General features: G+C 37.6%; 1 protein-coding gene across 1 annotated transcript in view; it reads left to right on the forward strand.

The window, feature by feature from the left end:
* The window catches only part of TTC23 (tetratricopeptide repeat domain 23), a 93,509-nt gene continuing 80,593 nt past the window's right edge, over window positions 1-12,916 (forward strand). The window contains exon 1 of the mRNA XM_008578537.1: window positions 1-127. The gene's annotated coding sequence lies outside the window, so the exon portion shown is untranslated. The remainder of the gene's footprint in view (window positions 128-12,916) is intronic.

The raw sequence follows: 12,916 nt of genomic DNA on the forward strand, positions 1-12,916 counted from the left end.
CTTTTTCATGGTTATCAATTTGTACAAAGAATCACAACACTAAATACAGCGGAAACCAAGACAAATCGGGCTGCCAAGACAACTGTGTAATTCGCTCAAAAGAGAAACGGAGAAACTCTCAGACTGGGTAAACTGACAAAGGATTTTACGACCTAGTTAGACATTTAAGAGTTAAAGAAACTTTTCTGGGTTTTCCATAGTTTTAAAGGAGTAAGTGTCAAAGGAAAACCCGAGAAATGCAGGCACAAGCGAAGGGTGGCAGGAATAAGAGTTTTCAGAGGGAGTAGTTTCTCTTTAGGGTGAGATTGGAAAGCATCATCCCCAGATTATCAGTAGATTTTTGAAAGGTAAAGGAAACAAGATAATAAGATTTATCATAGATTATTTTCTACTTTACGAAACTGTGCTTTGTATTTATTGTTGCTTAAATATGGATTTAGAAGGACACTTAATAGTATTGTAATTTTAAATGTAATGGATATTTTTGTTTGTATGTTATCATACCTGGCATAATAGACAATTCAATTATTAAAAGATATGAGAAAATTAGAATTGGTTTTGGACCCAAATTTTGTGTATATTTGTAGATTAGGAAATCCAGGGATGGATCTGCTAATGACTAAACAAAACATGACAGTGGTATCTGAAGCAGAATCAGCAGGTAATTAATGTAAGGATATGTTCTCAAAAAAGAAATCCAGCATTTATGTTTTCAAAAAATTATACTTTTTATTAAAACTAAAATATGAAAGTTCAGGAAATATTGATAAACAAGAATATTTCTTGAGTGGCCTCTGTTAACCCACATATGGGGATATAAAATAAGAAAATACAGTCTCAAGAAGCTCAGTCTCTAGTTCAAGGACAAGTGAGGCTCAAACACGGCTCAAGCGCTTAAATTAAAACTTCCGGACAGTTCTTGATGCCCAGATGACGGCTATACACCATAGGTGTTTCAGGAGCTCAGATCTGTGTGAACTAAATAATTCAGAGAGGGCTTCACAATATGGATAATTCCCAATTTGGGCCTGAGCAATGGGCAAAATTGCAGTAGAGAGAAAACAAGGGCAGTGGCATCCCAAGGAGTGGGTGACTTGTTAGCAAATGCATGCAGCCTGAAGAAGAGTTGGCTCTGACTGCAGCAGAAGGTTCTTTTGGGAACCTTGGTTTAAAAAACAAACAAAAAAAAAGAATTATGTGAATAGCAAAAATTGCCAGAATTAAGGAGTTTGGTTGGTCCTGGGTTATCTGAGTTATGAACAGAATAGCTTATGAAGGAAATGTTTGAAGACAATAAAACTGTAAAAAAAAAAAAATAAAAATAAAAAACAAACAAACAAAAAGAATTATGTGAATAGCAAAAATTGCCAGAATTAAGGAGTTTGGTTGGTCTTGGGTTATCTGAGTTATGAACAGAATAGCTTATGAAGGAAATGTTTGAAGACAATAAAACTGATTGCTGTTCAAGATGGCTCAAAGGGCAGAGACTGTAAAGCTAAGGGGCTTGGTAACTTAACTTCTCAAGACATTTTATCCAAACACTTTCACTTTACTATTGTTGAGTAACATAAATCTTGGTGCATTGCTTTATAGTCTTCGAAAGCGTTGAGTTCATTTTTTGTTTGGCACTATAAATGTACATTTTATCAGGTGTAGAGTTGGTTGTGGTTTGATTAAAACAGTAAAGGTGATCGTATTGACACTGAATTGGTTCTGTCTCCTTTTCCCTCTGAATTTAAGTGAGTTTTCTCGATTCTGTTTAACTGAATTAAAGGAATTTACACACACACAAAAAAAAACAACCTTATGACACCACGGGAGGCCTTCTTGTTCAGACTGCAGGTTTTCACCTGAGCTGTTTCTCGAGTCCTGGCATACTCAATGAGCTGCTACAACGTACTAGACACTATGCTCAGTGTTGGGAAAGCCAAGGTGAATCAAGGACCATTTCCCCAAAAACAGCAAAGTGCTTCAGTGACACCGAGCTGGGTGTATGTCTCCTGCTTATTTTCTTCCCTTCAACAGAACTTGCTTCAAAGAATCCAGGGCTCCTAACTTGTCAATCAGTGGTTTTTAAATAGGAAGAGGCAGAGAAGGAGGAATCATTGGCTGTGGAAAGGACCCTGAGACAAGGCCCCCTGCTACAGATGGCTGATGTAGCTGACTGCAGTTCTCACTGAATTTTACCCAAGTAGTCCCCCAGATATCCCAGGCCTCTTGAAGTTAGAGGAGCAAATAAAATGTTAACAGAAGTGACCTGTGTCACCTCTGGGTAATGGCGGGGAGAAGCCCTTCCACAGTTTCCTAATCTTTCTCATATTCTGCCATGTCTACCATTTACGTATAGTTAAGCCTTGGTCAGCCTGAGTCTCTTAATGACTCTGTGGATCTGATATTCCTTGCCCCCACTCTCCACCCCTAAACCGAATGGGCCTGGAGCATGAAAGAGTTGATATGTTACCTCATTATAGCCTATCCAGTCCTGACTACCTCAACTGTTAACAGGTTTTCCCCTGGAGATATTGGCTTTTTATTTTTTTAATTTTTTTTATTTTAAGTTTTCTTCAGTTAAGAAAAAAAAAAAAAGCCCCAGTCAACTGAGTTTCAGGTGTCAGGTGGATGAGATGTTTGGAAAGAAAAATCACACTGTAAGGATGATTTAATTGCTCATCCAACTAGCTTTTATTGTTTCTGTTTCCTATTTAGGTACCAGACATTGATACCAAGTAATCCATCTATTTGGAGAGAGCAAGAATAAGATTGGTTTTCAAGATTTGGGGGGCCTCTGACACATTGTCTTGAGGAATCAGGACTGCCCTAACTTATGAAAGTCTTGTAGTCATAAGATGCATGAAAGCCATAATTACACATAAAACTGCATTGTGGTTTCATAGCTATTTTTTAACAGCTTTAGTAAAATATAAGTTACATACCATAAAATTTAATTTTTTAAAGATACAACTCAAAAATTGTTTTACAAAATTTAGAGTTGTGCAACCATCACCACATTCCAATTTTAGAAAATTTCCATCATCCTAAAAAGATGCCTTGTGCCCACTTGCAGGCAACTCCCCATTCCTATCTCCAGCCCCAGACAGTTACTAATAAACTTTCTGTCTCTGTAGATTTACCTTTTCTAGACATTTTGTATAAATGGAATTATACAATATGTGGTCTTTTGCATCTGGCTTTTTTCACGTAGTGTAATGTTTTTGAGGTTTATCCATGTTTTTGTACATATCATTATTTCATTCCTTTTTATTGCCAAATAGTAATTCATTATATAGCAATACCACATTTTGTTTATGACCCATTGACATTTGGATTGCTTTCAGTATTGTATTAATTGTAATTGTATAATAGTATTGAATAGTATATTACAGTAAATACAATATTTAGCTAATATGAATAATGCAGAATGAAGATGAGTAAAAGTTTTTGTGAATATGCATTTTGGTTCTCTTGGGTATGTACCTAGGAGTGTAGGAAAATTGGTGAGTCATATGGTAGCTCTGTGTTTAAGTTTTGAGGAATTGCCCAACTGCTTTCCAAGATGAATTTCCATTTTGCACTTCTACCAATAGTGTATGAGGGTTCCGTGTTCTCCACATCCTCATCAACACTTCTTATTGTCTGTCTTTTTTATTATAGTCATTCTGGTGGGTGTGAAGTAGTGTCTCGTCATAGTTTTGATTTCCATTTTCCTAATGACTAACGATATTGAGCATCTTTTCATCTGCTTGTTGGTCATCTGTGTATCTTCTTTTGTTAAATGTCTATTCAAATATTTTGCCTATTTAATTGGGTTAGTTGTCATTTTATTACTGAGTTGTAAGTGTTCTTTATATGTCCTGGATAAAAGTCCTTTATCAGATGTATGATTTGCAATATTTTGTTTCATTCTGTGGGTTGTCTTTTAACTTTATTGTCTTTCAAAGCAAAGTTTTTTGATTGTGAAGTCCAATTTATCTGTTTTTCAGTTATCATACTTGTGTCTTTGGTGTTCTAAGAAATCTTTGCCTAACCCAGGCTCAGGAAGATTTACCCCTATGTTTGCTAAGAGTTTTATAATTTTAGATATTGCTGTTAGGTCTTTGGTCCATTTGGAATTAATTTGTAATATGGTATGAGATAGAAGTCCAACTTTATACTTTTGCATGTGCCTATTCAGTTGTTCGTCATCATTTATTGAAAAGACTATTCTTTCCCCCATTGAATTATCATGCACCCTTGTCAAAAAGTACTTGACTGTATATTAAGGGTTTATTTATTTTTATTTTTATTTTTATTTTTTTTTTCCTTTTTGTCTTTTTTCATGTCCGGCAACGGATCGCAACCCTCAGTGTCGCGCCCGCACCGGACCGGGACCGGCAACGGGATCGCAACCCTCGGCATCGCTCCCGCACCTCACTCAGCCAGTGAGCGGGAACCGGTCTGTATGTGGGATCCGAACCCTCGGCGGGAGCGCCACCGCACTCCCAAGCGGCGCACTAGCACAGTGCGCCACCGGACCGGCCCTTAAGGGTTTATTTTTGGACACTCAACTCTATCCCATTGTTCTATATGTCAGCCCTTATGCCAGTACCACACTGTTTGGTTGGGGTTTTTTCTCCAGCTTTATGAAGATATGGTTGATGAGTAAAAAACCGTATATATTTAAGGTGTACAATGTAGTATTTTTATATAAGTATACCCACAAGTAATGATTCCCACAATCAAGCTAACTCACAAATTCATCACCTGACATAATTATTATTTTTGTGTGTGGTGAGAACACTTAAGATCTATTCTCTTGGCAAATTTTAATTATATATTATTTTTAACTATAGTTTCCATGCTGTACACTGTATCTCTAGAACTTATTCATCTTATAACTAAAAATGTGTGAGTACAACACTATTTTGATGACTGTTGTTTTATAGTAAGTTTTTAAATTGGGAAGTATGAGTCCTCCAACTTTCTTTTTCTTTTTCAAGATTATTTTATCTATTCTGGGTGTATTCATTTCTATATGAATTTAAAAATCAGTTTGTCAATATCTGCTAAAAAAAAAAGACAGCTGGGATTTTGATAAGAATTGCATTAAATTTATAGATCAATTTGAGGAATATTACTATCTTAATAATATTAAGGCTTCTAATTCATGAACATAAAAAGTCTCTCTATGTATTTAGATCTTCTTTAATTTCTTTTAGCAGTGTTGTGTAATTTTCAGTACAGAAGTCTTGTACTTTTATGCTAAATTTATTTCTAAATATTTTATTCTTTTTGATACTAGTGTGAATGGAAATGTTTTCTTAATTTCATTTTGGGTTATTTATTGCTAGTGTATAGAAATACATTTTTGTTTATTTATTTTGTATCCTATGGCCTTGCTGAACTTTTTCGTAGTTCTAGTAGAGAATTGATTGATGGATGGATGGACTGTGGATTCCTTAGGATGTTCTACATAAAGGATCATGTCATTTGATGATAAAGTTTCATTTCTTCCTTTCTAATTCATATGCCTTAATTTCTTTTTCTTGCCTTATTGCTCTGGCTGGAATATTCATTACAATCTTAAATACAACTGGTGGGAGCAAACGTCCTTGCCTTGTTTCCAATCTTAGAAAGAAAGCATTCAAACATCCAACATTAAGTATGATGTTAGTTTTGGGTTTCTTAAATGAGGTTTTTATCAGCCCTTTATCAGATTGGGGAAGTTTTTATCACAAGTGGGTGCTGGATTTTGACAAATGTTTTTTTCTGCTTCTATCAAGACGTGGTATTTGTTCTCTATTCCATTAATATAATGTGTTACATTTCAGATGTCAAACCAACCTTACATTGCTGGAATAAATCCCCCTTGGTCATAGTTTATAATCCTTTTTATATGTTGCTAGCTGTGGTTTGCTAATATTTTATTGAGTATTTGTGTGTCCATATTCATGAAGGATAGTAGTTGGTTGTTTTTTTCTGATGTCTTTGTCTGGAGTTAGTATCAGGGTAATACTGGCCTCATAGAATAAGTTGAAAAGAGTTCCTTTATTTTCTGATGAAGTTTATAAAAGATTCATATTATTTCTTCTTTAATGGTTTGGTAGAATTCATCACGGAAGCTATCTGGGCCTGGACTTAATTTTGTGTAAACATTTTTAATTACTAACTTCATTTTATTTCTTTACTTGTTTTAGGTCTATTCAGATTTTCTATTCCTTTTTATTCACTTTTAGTATTTTGTATCTTTCTAGGATGTTTTTCCAAATGCCTTAGCTTACATATGGGCAAGGTTGTTTTTTAATGAATACACTCTCATAATGGTTGTTATTTCCTAAGACCTACTGCCCTGAGGGCCCTTGCCCCTCGCTCAGCCCTCCTGCATCTCCCCACAAGCCAGCACCCAAAGGTTAACACCTGAAACAGCAGGGACCTTTAGAACCCAGCTCCAGCATAGTTGCCATCCATACAGATTGGTTGGCCCCCCTGCTATTCCAGTTATTAAATATTTTAAACATCACCCCTTGGAAATGGAAGACGGAGACCCCACTTCAGACCTCTTCTTCCTCTTACCTTGATCTGGGGCTGATCATGTGCTTCAGCATTCTGCTGGGTAAGTCTGGCATGAGGAACAGCATCAATTGATTGGGTAAGTCTGAATGGCAGTTGTAGGTAACTGACTAGAGAGGCCTGGGAGACTGAAACCAAGGCTGGCAGGGAGAGGGTGGTGTGTGAAGCCTGGGCTAGTTTCTAATGAAATTTTAAGCCCCAGTTTTGTTTATTATGGAAAAAATAAAAGTGGCTGATGATAAGCGTGTAGCTCAAAGTAAGTGAATTGAAGAGAATGTCTTTATGCCAGAGGTGTTACTGTATGACGCAACACAGGTTGAGACTGGCATGTATTTAAGGCGAGGTCACTGACTCAAAGGCCTTGCCAAAGCCAGGCAGGTAACATGCCTCCTTTTACTGATTCAGAGACAGTAAAACATCAAAATGACAGTTTTGACATTTAAACATCTCTGAAATTGGAATGCACATTGCAATTGCAAGTCATTAACGATGTACAAAATAGCAGTATCTTATAATCAATGAAGCTTTAGATTAGATGAAATTTAGGAAATGAATGGCATGGGCCAGGAAAATCACATCCTTCTATGTCAGCCTTTCACTTTGAAAGAGAGAGATGGCTACAGAGACCCACTCTTGTACAATAAGAAAAATAACAACACAGGAGCCGTGACAAATAACAGCTACTTTGCAGCCTCCATGTCCAAGAGCCAGTAGAGGGAGTGGTGGCAACTGGTGGACTGGAGAGTGCCCTTGCCTCCTGTGATGACATAGCTCATTGTTGACAAGTGTTCTGAGTTTTCAAAAAAAATCAGAAATCCAGAAATCTACATCTTTATGTGAAAAATCCTAATTTTTAAATAATGGTTCAATTTTTTAAAACTGGCATAAGTATGCACAAGTTTGATCTGGCCTGTGAGTGCTCAGATTATATATGGGTACTTCAAAAAGTTCATAGAAAGGGCCGGCCCGCTGGCGCACTGGAGAGAGAGCCGCTTGGGAGTGCGGCGGCGCTCCCGCCGAGGGTTTGGATCCCATGTGGAGACCGGTTCCCGCTCACTGGCTGAGCGCGGTGCGGGTGCAACACCAAGGGTTGCGATCCCATTGCCAGTCCCCGGTACGGGCGCGACACCGAGGGTTGCGATCCCATTACTGGTCAGTAAAAAAAAGACAAAAAGGAAAAAAAAAAAGTTCATAGAAAAATAGAATTAAAAGGCAATACAAATCATTCCATGAGCTATTTGAAGACCCCTTATATATAACCTCTGTTTTAAGGATGCAATAGTAAGAGGCAGCATGAGACAAACCCCTTTTTATAGTTAAGCCAAAAGAGAAAACTTAAATCTATTTCAAAGTTTAACACTACTTCAGAGGCCCAGAATAACAAATATTGCAAGGCATATTACTTATGTCATTTTTACACTTTTGTCTCTGCCTCCCCCTAGATAGAAGATAAGAAAATGTGGTTAAATCTATTGAAAATGTTGCATTTCTGATTATAAAAATATATGATTGCTTTAAAAAGTATAGGTTTAGATTTCCAAAGCAACAGCATTTACTTCCCACTGCTGTAAACTCTGGTCAAGGAAAGGCAGGATAATGTGGTAGAAAATCACCGAATTATTAAAAGACCAAGGTCCTGGTCTTTGGCCGTGTGATGTTGTGCAAGTAATTCAGTTTGTCTCAGCTTCATTGTCCTCATTTATAAAATAAGGATTGTAATCCCTGCCCTCTGTTACCTTATGTGGTTGTAGCAAGGACCACATGAGATAAAATATGTGGAAGTATAAAATGTTATATAAATATCAGTTGTTGGTATTGCCTAAATCACATGGGTAGTTGAGACAGCACAGGTTCTTGAATCTCAGATTCCCCATCCCAGTCTACTGCTCTTTCTCTAGACCACAGCAACTATTGAAAAGGTCATCTCATCAGCCAATGGGTTGAATAGATGAGGAAGTATAAGGCGAAAAGTTAATTGAAAAAAGTCAACCACCTTCTTGGGATCTGAAATAGCACAGTGTGTCTGTACAGTGAAGTTTATGCAAAGCATAGATGTTAAACCTGAAGGACTGGCCTTTCACGTTTTAAAGAGCTACCCAGGAATGAGCAAGTCACCTGAATTGTAAGTCAGCCTCCATAGATTTCTCATGATTTGAGTTTTGGCTGCTTCCTCCCCTCTCTGTTTTATGTTTTCATTCTATGTTGCTTTATGAGAAAAAGAAAAACTCTTACTTTCTTCTTGGTGAACATTGTCTTTGTTGAAAATGTAAAGCTCTATTTTGGATTCTTAGGAAGTTGACACACTTTACCTTGGTAACAATATCCAATCTGTTTCAACACTTATCTCTAGCCATCTCAGATCCTATTTGGAAGTAAGCATGGAATAAGTTATACATGTTTTTTCCTTTTTTGTCTTTTTTACTGACCGGTAACAGGATCGCAACCCTCGGTGTCACGCCCGTACCGGGGACCGGCAATGGGATCGCAACCCTCGGTGTTGCGCCCGCACCACGCTCAACCAGTGAGCGGGAACCAGTCTCCACATGGGATCTGAACCCTTGGCAGGAGCGCCGCCATGCTCCCAAGCGGGGCACTCTCCAGTGCGCCACCGGGCCGGCCCTATACATGTTTTTTAAAAGGAAAAGAAAAACCTATCTTTAGAAAGATGTTACTCAGAACTAGTGACATGTTTCAGACTTCTAAGATGAATATTTTCTTCTACAACCTCAAATTCAATCTGGTTGAAACTAAATTGATTTTTTTTTTCCTTTTTGTCTTTTTTCGTGTCCGGCAACGGATCGCAACCCTCAGTGTCGCGCCTGTACCAGACCGGGACCGGCAACGGGATTGCAACCCTCGGTGTTGCGCCCGCACCTCGCTCAGCCAGTGAGCGGGAACCGGTCTGTATGTGGGATCCGAACCCTCAGCGGGAGCGCCGCCATGCTCCCAAGCGGTGCACTGTAGCAGTGCACCACCAGGCCGGCCTGAAACTAAATTGATTATCTTATCAAGATGACCACTTTATCTTGCTACTTCTGTTTATGTCATCACTGTTTTTAGGAGTTGGTAAACTTTTTCTGTAAAGGACCAGAGAGTGAATATTTTAGGCTTTGAGGACCACAAGGTTTTCGTCACAACTATTCACATCTGCTGTTGTAGTGCAAAAGCAGCCATAGACAATATGTAAGTAAACGTACGTAGTTGTGTTCCAATAAAACTGTATTTTATAAAAACAGTGGGCAGGATTTGGTCAATGACCATAGTGTGCCAGCCTACAGGCAGCACTCTAGAATACTAGAGTCCCAGGATGAAAATGTCAGAGTCAGTCTTGACTGTCCTCCTTCTTTAATTTATACATCCAAGAGGCTCTCAAGTTTCAATAATTATTTCTCGTAGTAATTCCTATCATCACTTTTCCCATCCCTTCCCTTCCCACTGCTACTGTGAACCTGAATTCATTCTGTTCAATCACAGTAACATACTCAGTAGTTTTTTTCAACTGAAGGTAAAGGAATGGCTGCAGGACCATACCCACTTACTGAAGAAGTATCAGAATTTCTTGGGGGCAAGTTTTAAAAAGCATAAGGAATATTATAATTTAATTTTTAGGGGAAATGCTTACTTTGTCAGAATGTAAACTACAGAATGAAATTTTCTTGATGGGTCATGGTTAAAAATGGTTGTGCATTATTGCTCAAATTTAGAATTCCCTAACATATGCAATGCTTGCAATTGGGATGTTAGGTGTAATACAGACAAACTTTTAAAATATTAATGCCTATGTTTTTATTTTAATGTGTATTAGGGGGAAATGTAGCTAGCACATCAAACCCATAATGCTACTTATGATTTATTAGGGTGAGGCTGAAGTAAGTATTTAAGTTTTTTTAAAGTGTGTGGTTTTAAATACAAAGTTAACAATAGTGAGTACAGGCAGAATACAGGTGCAGTAAAAGTCATCAGGTGGTACTACAATATCTGAAGTTTGAAAATCAGTGGCCACTTTGCCTCCTGTAGTTGGATTATAATATATTTGCCTACTAATTATGGATCACTCTCATGGGAGCATTATCATTTCTCTTTCCTGATGAAAACCTTCAGTGGCTCACTACTTGTGCCAATGAAGTCAATGCCTTCTTAACCTAAAGTTCAGCCTTCAACTTTTCCCCTGTCTCAGGGTTCCCCAAGCTAAGCTTAAAAAATGCTAGTTCCATAAGATTAATAGGTGCTCCAGAAAAAAGAGAATTTCACAGTTTAAAAAGTTTGGGAAAGTGCTGCATACAACACCCCTATCTGGGATATTCACAAGGTGTTATAACATATTAAAAGTTTTGAGAAGACCTGAGGTAAAGAAACTGGTTCATGTTTACCTATTCATTTGATCACAGAATCCTCCTTTTGTGGAACCAATATTTGTATTTACCAACTCATTTGGCCACTTTTGTCAATAACCCTCTTTTGTGAAACGTGCATTGTCTTGTGGTTCCAGTGCACCCCAGAAGTTGGCTTGGAAAATGAAGTTCTATATCCATGGCCACCACCTCACACATACCACACTGAACTACCAGCAGTTAGCCATATATTCATTTCACTTTCCCACTTCCCAGCCTTTGCTAATTATTCACTGTACTGGAGATGCTTTCTCTGCTCTGTCTTTGCTTGCTGAAATTGTTGCAACCAAGCAAGCTGAGTCAATGGTTGCTATATCTGAAGTCTTACCACCTGCCACTCTTCCAGCATTTGTGCCACCTACTATCATACTATAGTGTACCCGATCTTTCACATTTCTTGGGGTTACTCTTTTCCTCATAGTACCTGGTGCTTTGCTTATAGTCAGAATTGAATAAATAGTTGTTGAGCTCATAAATAGATGAATGATAATAGGATGAAATTTAAAATATCTGTCGTAAATAGCAGAATTGGAGTTTGAAGTCAATGGGCAGGAAGAGGGGGAATGGGGAAGGATCTCTGAAACACTGATCTATATGTACATGAACAGCTTTATTAATTGGCATTAAAGTGTAAGATTTGTAAATTTTAACATATGTGTACATCCGTGAAACCACCACCACAATCAAGATAATGAACATATCAATCACCCCAAAAAGTTTCCTCATGCCCCTTTGCAATCCCTCCATTCAACCCTTTCCCACTTTTTGCCTCCTCATCTCTTCCCTCCCCTTCATGCCTCCTCCCCCCAACTCCAGTTCAAGGCAACCACTGATCTGCTTTGGTCACTATACATTGGCTTAAGTTTCCTTGAAATTTACGTAAATAGAATCATACAGTATGTACTCCCTTTTGTCTGACTTCTTTTACTCAGCATAACTATTTTTAGATTTATTCATATTGTCGTATATTCCTTTGTATTGCTGAGTAGTATTTCATTGTATAGCTATACCACAGTTTGTTTACTCACTTACCTATGAATAGACACTTGGGTCATTTCTAGTTTGGGGCTATTAAAAATGAAAGTGCTATGAAAATTTGCACATAAGTCTTTGTATGTACATATGCTTTCATTTCTCTTAGCCCAGAGTTAGGACTTCACATTTATCTCTGCACCTAGGAGTGAAATGGATGGATCCTGGACTAGGCATCTGCTTAATTTATTAAGAAACTGCCAGATATGACACCAAAAGCACAGACAACAGAAAAGAAAATAAATAAATTGGACTAAGTCAGTATTTTAAACTTTTGTGCATCAAAGGACACTATTAACAGAGTGAAAAGGCTGTCCATGGAATGGGAGGATATATCTGCAAATCATGTATCTGATAAGGGGTTAAAATCCAGAATACAAAGAATTCCTACAAGTCAACAACAATAAAGCAAATAGCCCTACTAAAAAATGGGAAAAGGACTGGAATAGACATCTCTTCAAAGAAGATATACAAATGGCCAATAAATACATAAGATTTTCAACATCACTAATCATTATGGAAATGCAGATCAAAGCCACCATCCATGAGATATCACTTCACACCCATTAGGATAGCTATTATTTGAAAAACAAAAAAGTTTTGGAAAGGATATAGAGAAACTGGAACCGTTGTGCACTGTTTGTGGGAATGTAAAATGGTAGAGCCATTATGGAGAACAGTGTGATGTTTCCTCAAATAATTAAAAATGTAATTACCATATGAGCCAGCAATTCCACTTCTTGGTATATACCCCAAAAAACTGAAAGCAGAAATCCAAAGAGAGATTTGTACACCTATGTCCCTAGCAGCATTATTCACAGTAGCCAAAAGTGATAGCAACCAAGTTTCCATTGATGGATAAATGGATAAACAAAATATGGTATTTAATATTCTGCCTTAAAAAGAAAGGAAATTAGAATACATGCTACAGCATGGATGAACCTTGA

The sequence above is a fragment of the Galeopterus variegatus genome, unplaced genomic scaffold, assembly GCF_000696425.1.
Source record: "Galeopterus variegatus unplaced genomic scaffold, G_variegatus-3.0.2 Scaffold75, whole genome shotgun sequence".
NCBI classification, from domain to species: domain Eukaryota; kingdom Metazoa; phylum Chordata; class Mammalia; order Dermoptera; family Cynocephalidae; genus Galeopterus; species Galeopterus variegatus.